Below are 7,318 nucleotides of genomic sequence, written 5' to 3' on the forward strand. Positions count from 1 at the left end.
TTGATCTCCAAATCAAACTCCTGCAAAAGGAGTATCCACCTCAAAAGCCTCGGCTTCGCATCTTTCTTAACAAAGAGAGTCTTCACCGCTGCATAGTCAGTATAAATAATAACCTTAGAACCTAACAAATAAGACCGAAATTTGTCTAAGGCAAAAACTACTGCTAGAAACTCCTTCTCAGTGGTAAAATAATTAATTTGAGCCTCATCCAGAGTTCGGCTCGCATAATATATGGCATTCAAAGCTTTATTCTTCCGCTGTCCTAAAACTGCACCGACCGCATAATCGCTGGCATCACACATGATCTCAAATGGGAGGTCCCAATCAGGCGGCTAAATGATTGGCGCAGAAACTAGGGCCTCCTTTAACATGTTAAAAGCGGTAAGGCACTCATCAGTAAATTCAAAGACAGCATCCTTAAGGAGCAAATGCGTAAGTGGTTTAACAATTTTTGAAAAATCCTTAATGAAACGCCGGTAAAAACCAGCGTGACCAAGGAAACTTCTCACTCCTTTAACATTCACGGGAGGAGGTAATTGCTCAATCACATGCACCTTTGCCTTATCAACATGTATACCTTTATCAGAAATCAGATGCCCTAACACAACTCCCTCATTGACCATAAACTGACACTTTTCCCAGTTTAAAACAAGATTAACATCTATACAACGCTGCATGACTTTATCAAGGTTAGCTAAACAACGATCAAAGTCACTACCATAAACTGAGAAATCATCCATGAATACCTCCATAATGTTCTCTATATAATCAGAAAAAATCCCCATCATGCACCTCTGAAAGGTAGCAGGGGCGTTACACAATCCGAAAGGCATTCTACGATATGCAAAAACACCCTGTGGACAGGTAAAAGTGGTCTTACTCTGATCGTCCGGATGAATAGGGATCTGAAAGAACCCTGAATATCCGTCTAGAAAACAGAAAAATTTGTTAGAAGCAAGTCTTTCAGTCATTTGGTCAACAAAAGGGAGGGGGAAGTGGTCTTTCTTGGTGGCGGCATTTAACTGTCTATAATCAATGCACATCCGCCACCCTGTCACTACTCGAGTTGGTATTAATTCATTTTTCTCATTTTTAACCACGGTAGTCCCTCCTTTCTTTGGGACTACCCGAATCGGGCTAACCCACTTGGAGTTGCCAATCGTATAAATAATACCCGCATCGAGTAGTTTTATCACCTCACCCATAACAACTTCCTCGCATCTTCGGGTTCAACTTGCGTTGACCCCGTCTCGTAAGGCTTGTGGCCTTCCTCCAGCCTCTATCCTGTGCATACAAACATCGGGCTGATGCCCTTAATGTCATCCAAAGAGTAACCTAGAGCTTTCTTTCTGTTTTCTTAAGCACACACATCAAAGCAGATAGCTGGTCATCATTAAGCTTAGCACTAACAATAGCTGGGTACTGCTCCGTATCATCTAGAAAAACATACTTAAGATTAGGAGGAAGTGGCTTACGCTCTGGCACCTTTACCTCTACAGCATAGACAGAATCAACTTCAATGGTGTAGCAAGTGTTGACCAAGTTCTCGGTAGCCAAGCTTAAAAGCATCTCATCTTCTTCCTCATTGAGCTCGTAGCTCTCCATTGAGGCTACCAAAGCATCTGGCTCCTCAAAGATTCTCCATCAGTATTACCTGCACACTCATCTAAATGGGTTAGATCAGCTAAGGGATCCTTGGCTAAGGATTCCCTCCAATTACAAGTAACAGCCCTGTCAACAATATCAATGGAATAACACGTATCCTCATCAGCAGGTTCAGTCGCCTTGTGAGCAAGACTGAACTCAATGGTGTCATCCCCTACCTCTAAGGTTATGGTTCCGCGTTTGACATCTATTACAGCCCCAGCTGTATGTAAAAACGGTCTACCTAAAATAATAGGTATCTGACTGTCCTCAGCAATGTCCAAAACAACGAAATCGACAGGGATAAAAAACTTACCCACTCGAACGGGTACATCCTCTAGAACTCCTATAGGTCTCTGAGTCGATCTATTTGCCATTTGAACGGTAATATCGGTCACCTTAAGTCTACCAATATTTAACCTTTCGCAAACAGAATACGGCATGACACTGGCCCCTAAGTCACAAAGGGCCTTTCCAATTTCGTGGTTACCTATAGTGCAAGGAATTGAAAAACTACCCGGGTCCTTTAATTTAGGTGGTACATTAATTTGCGAAAGAGCATTACATTCTTCCACAAAAGCAACATTACCATCATCACGAAAATTTCTCTTACGATTTAAAATATCTTTCATAAATTTAGCGTAAGAGGGTACCTGGGTGATTAAATCAGTGAACGGAACCGTTACCTCGAGATTCTGGACCATCTCCAGAAACTTACCAAACTTCCGCTCCAGCTTAGTTGTCTTCAAACGCTCCGGATACGGGAATCGCAACACGGCCGTAGGATCGGTAACCTTCGGCTTCCGTAGGCTTAAAACCTCCGTCAAATCATCGATAAGTGTAGAATCATGCAAATTAGTTGACGGAATGCGTCTTTGCATCAAGACCCGGTCGATCGACTGGTCAAAGATGGTCGATCGACCAACTTGGCTGGGCGTGAACAGTTCCTGTTCAGAATTAACTCATCAGGTGACTCAGTCGATCGACTGACAATGTTGGTCGATCGACTGCTTGTGCTGGGTGTGAATAGTTTACGATCGAAACTTTTTATCGATGCTTGATCGATCGATCGACAATGTTAGTCGATCGACCAGGAGTACTGGCAGTTGAGCTCGTTTTTATACCAGAAATTAGACTAGCCTCTTCAACATTTTCCGAGTCTCCTCTTCGCTTGTCGGGACTTTCATAAGAGAGGCCACTTCTGAGATTAATGGCGTTAATCGTCTCAATTGGCCCTTCACATTTGTTTGAAGAATTTTCAACTTGCTTAGCCTCTATATTCTCCAACTGCTTCATAAAATTCTTTGACGACTCAATCCCGGCTGCTTCCATATTCGCCACTTGAATCAAAAGATTTTGGACCATTTCTCTCAACTTCGCGGTCTCATCTGAATTATGGATAGGAATTTCAACTCTTTCCTTGGAAGCTTCAGAGGCCTCGAGCCTCTCAAGACGGGCAGTAATAGAAGTAATGAGTGTCACGACGGTACTCATTTCATCACTTTGCTTCCGTGAATTCCCACGTGAACTCCCAAACTCAGCTCTATGGACCGCCATTTCCTCAATAGTGTTCCAACCTCTATTCTGACCGGTATTGTTTTGAAACCTACCATTCGCAGCTGCGTCCAGGATGACCTTGTAATCATCATATAAAGCATTGTAGAATAAGTTGCAAAGATACCACTGCTGGAAGCCATGATGAGGGACAGCTCGGACCAAACTTTTGAAACGTCCCCATGCTTCACAAAAATCCTCATCAACTCCTTGCTGGAAACTTGTGATTTTGTTTCTCAAGGCGTCAGGCTTTGAAAGTGGGAAGTACTTCTTGTAGAAGGCTAATGCTAGAGATGTCCAATCCGTGACTCCAGCTGCTACCCTATCAAGGTAGCGGTACCAATCTCGCGCCGAATCCTTCAAGGAGTATAAGAACATCAACCCCTTTACTTCATCCGAGTCACCCCGGTGGTATAGGTATGGAACAAGAGTGAGTCCGTGAAAATTTCCATATGCTTCAAGGGGTCCTCATCTGGTAGACCAGCAAATTGATTTCGCTCCACTAAATCGATATAAGAGGAACGAAATTCGAAGTTACCCGTAGTAGGGGTAGGTAACTAGTGCCCCTTTGGAAGATGGTGTTCCTTTGGCTGAAGATTATCATATATTGTAGCCATATTTGCAGAACTGAGAGTACTCAAGCCTTCCTCTCAAAAACCTGTCTTCTAACTGTGCAAAAGCAAAACTAGAAGTAAAGGTAAGCAACGGCCTCAAGGAACCAAAGTTCCTTGAGACAAGAAAAATAAACTAAAATAAAGCAAACAGAATTACACCGTCTCCCCGGCAACGACGCCAAAATTTGATACCGTCGTTTTGTATCAAAATTAAATTTATAATTCCAAACTAAACCTATAGCTAGTGGTAGTAAGGGTCGAACCACAGAGAGACATGGTTGATTTTGTTTGCTATTTTTCAGTCTATAGAAGTAACAATTAAAAGGGGAGTTTTGAAATTGGTTGATTCTAATGACTAATTGCTTAAAGAAGAATTTCAAGATAAAAGGAAGATCGGGAAATTCGGTTCACCATGGCAATGGTCAGGGCAATAAGGTAGCAGAAATCCTATAATACGGTCTCAGGGGGTATAAGCAAGCCTTTCGATCTATGCTCAAATTAACCTTGCGGTCTTCTAATTCCGCGAAATTTCTCAAAGCTTTCGCTCAAAGGAAATTCCAATCTAATGATAATTCTAATTACTAATCTTTCAATCTAGTAAAAAGGCTTATCAAAAGACAACAAGATCGATACGGGAGAATTCATGCTAACAAACAATCCTTATTTATGCCATAGCTCACCTCGTTCCCAATCAAAACAATTAGCTACGCATGACTAAAACTAAAACAATTGCTAAATTGATAACAAAGAACAAGATTAACATGATTGAATTTAAATAAAAGACAAAAGACAAGAGATGAATTGCTGGAATTAAATTGGTAAAACAAGAATTGAAATATCAAGAATTAAAAGAAGAGGAAATTTGCATAAAACTTAATAATTGAAAAGATGAACAACGTAATCGAATTCGAGGTTTTCCGTCTCCAAAACTAGATCTAAAAACTAAGTTCTTCAATAATGAAAAGCATAACCTAATAATTGTTGCGTTCTACTGATTAAAGATGCCAAAAGTTAATAACAAATTGGGCTTTTATAAGTCTTAAACGAAAAATCAATATCAGCTCGCAGACTGGTCGATCGACCTGTCAGCATGGTCGATCGACTGGTGATAGCAGTCTAGTAGCGTCTAATGTACTTCATTGGTCGACCGACTGTGAAGCATGGTCGATCGACTGGACTGAGCTGTGCAAGGGCTTCTTTCTCTCTTCAAATCAGCTCTTCACTCCAATGCACGCGTCCCAAGGTGGATGAATCCGAACTCCCTTCTTCAAAGCTTCCCTGAAGTTGCCTCCGGAGGACGGTTTAGGCTTGAATTAGCTCACTTCCATTCATTCCTACAATAAATCATAGAAAATGCAAAGTAAACCGTTTCGGGAGAAATAGTGGCCTTAAGCCAACAATTATGCATGGAAATACGTGCCAAAAGTGCAAATAAAGTGTATAGAATATGCACGTATCAGTAAGGTGACGGAAGGAGTAAGAAGAAGGATCAACCGGAGGCTCTACATACCTTAGCCTCTCCAATAGCCACCCTTGGAGGATCCTTGGGGATCCGAAAGAGGGAGCTTCTCCACAAGAGCCTTCCTTGTCCAAAGCTTGGATACTCTTTCCAAGCACCAACCACGATGGATCTCTACTATGCTCTATTTGCTCAATCACATGGATAAGGGTCATGCTACCATGGCATCTTGGCCCCTCCTTCTTCAAGAAATCAACAAAGAGGTACACATGGACAAGGCAAAATGCAAGAGCCCTTCACCTAGCCACCTCCGAGACATTAGCATCTAATCGGTTTGAAAAGATGTTGATAAGAGCCAACATATCCACACCATGTGGAGCAAGAAGAAAGTTGATTTGGCTTGTTGATAAGCCCAACATGGAACGGAATTTCTCCTTGTAGCACAACCGAGTCGGAGGAAGCACAGGAGCGCAACCCGGCCACACACCAATGGCTCCAACTTCTTCGGCAAGAGGACAAAGCTCGCCTTTCGGGAAAACGAAAACATGGTGTTTCGAATCCCAAATCCGAGAACATGCTTCAAGAAACGAAGGTTGCACCTTAACTTGGCGAAGCACCAACAATTGACCAACTCCCATGCAAACGAGTTGATGCTTTTCGGGATGTGGTGCCAGGCATTCTCAAAAACATCCATGAAATATTTTTGTGGAAGAAGAAGAGGTTTTGTAGAGATGATTTTGTGTTTCGGATGATGAAACAATGAAGCGCAAACATCCCTATTTATAAAAAATGATCAGCGCATTTTTCAGAAAAAGGGGAGAGCTGGCTTCCATCGCCAGGCTGCTCGCGCCTCTTTGGACCATCTCCAGGATTCCCGCTCTTGACTTGTCTCTTTCAACATGTGTTTTCTCCTGACACCTCAAACCTCCCGCCAGGAACCTCGCGCCTCTTTGGGATGATCCGGGATATTTTGTGTTTCCTCACACTCACATTTCCTTGTTTTCGCGTTTTACGAAATCCGACACGGTTTCCATGACGCAGCTTTAAACATAAGGATTTTTCTTTCTTTTTTTAAGGGGGGAAGGGCTAGTCGCCCCGATCCGCGATGGATCGTTTCCATGTCAGTCGAAATTCCGAAAAATTTTCACTTTTTCGCAATTCAAAAATCAAAACCGAAGATTGATAACACGATATCAATTTTCCTCAAAAATTCAAGCGCTCACAAATTCGAGTCTTGACATCAAACATCAAATATACTCGCAAAAATCCTCTTCTAAAATTCTTTCCCTGACCATTTGAGTTTGAATTTTTCGAGTCAATTTCAATAATTTCGACGCAATTTAATTCACGACATGAATTAATTGCTCAAATTTTCAAATCAATTCCTTTTGAATTCCGAACGTGACGATTTGTCATGGAATTTTCAAAAGTCATTTCAAAATTTCAAATTTTAACTTCAAGTCATCTTGGTTAATTTTTGTTTTCAATCAAATGCTTTTACGTGTTTACATTTATGCCTATGTGCTATCTGTTGCTTGTTTTCTACACTAACGATGCAGGAACTGGTGCAAACATTAAAAGGAGAATCGACAGCCGACAGCGCTCCTCCGAAACACAACACAAAAAAGCCAAAAATTACAAAATAAACCACAGTCCAAAAACACATATATACAAACCACCTTACGCAAAATACATCGACAAACGTCTATCATACAGACAATGGCCTAAAACAAACGTCTATCATACAGACACTAGCCTAAAACAAACGTCTATCATACAGACACTGGCCTAAGACAACGAACTGGGGGCTATCCGCCACCTACCGAACTAAGCACTCCCTACCCTTCCTATCAGAAAAGAAAGGGAGCAACATGGGAAACAGAGGAGGAACAACGAAAGCAGAGGAGGTTACCATGACGATAACCCCCTGCTCCTGCTCCACGACAAAAAAGAAGACTGTGTCTTCCAGACTTCGGATAATGAGGAGGCCCATAACCATGATGCGATGCACCATTCCGATACTGAACCCCACTCATCAGCCACCCTG

The 7,318-nt window shown here is 42.0% G+C and overlaps 1 non-coding gene across 1 annotated transcript; it reads left to right on the top strand.

The window, feature by feature from the left end:
- The first annotated feature begins 3,334 nt into the window (after positions 1–3,334).
- Positions 3,335–3,443, top strand: LOC141624808 (small nucleolar RNA R71). The gene has a single exon (XR_012534612.1). It is a non-coding gene; the product is annotated as a small nucleolar RNA R71 (small nucleolar RNA).
- The last annotated feature ends 3,875 nt before the right edge of the window (positions 3,444–7,318 follow it).

Source organism: Silene latifolia, chromosome X (genome assembly GCF_048544455.1).
Source record: "Silene latifolia isolate original U9 population chromosome X, ASM4854445v1, whole genome shotgun sequence".
Taxonomy (NCBI): domain Eukaryota; kingdom Viridiplantae; phylum Streptophyta; class Magnoliopsida; order Caryophyllales; family Caryophyllaceae; genus Silene; species Silene latifolia.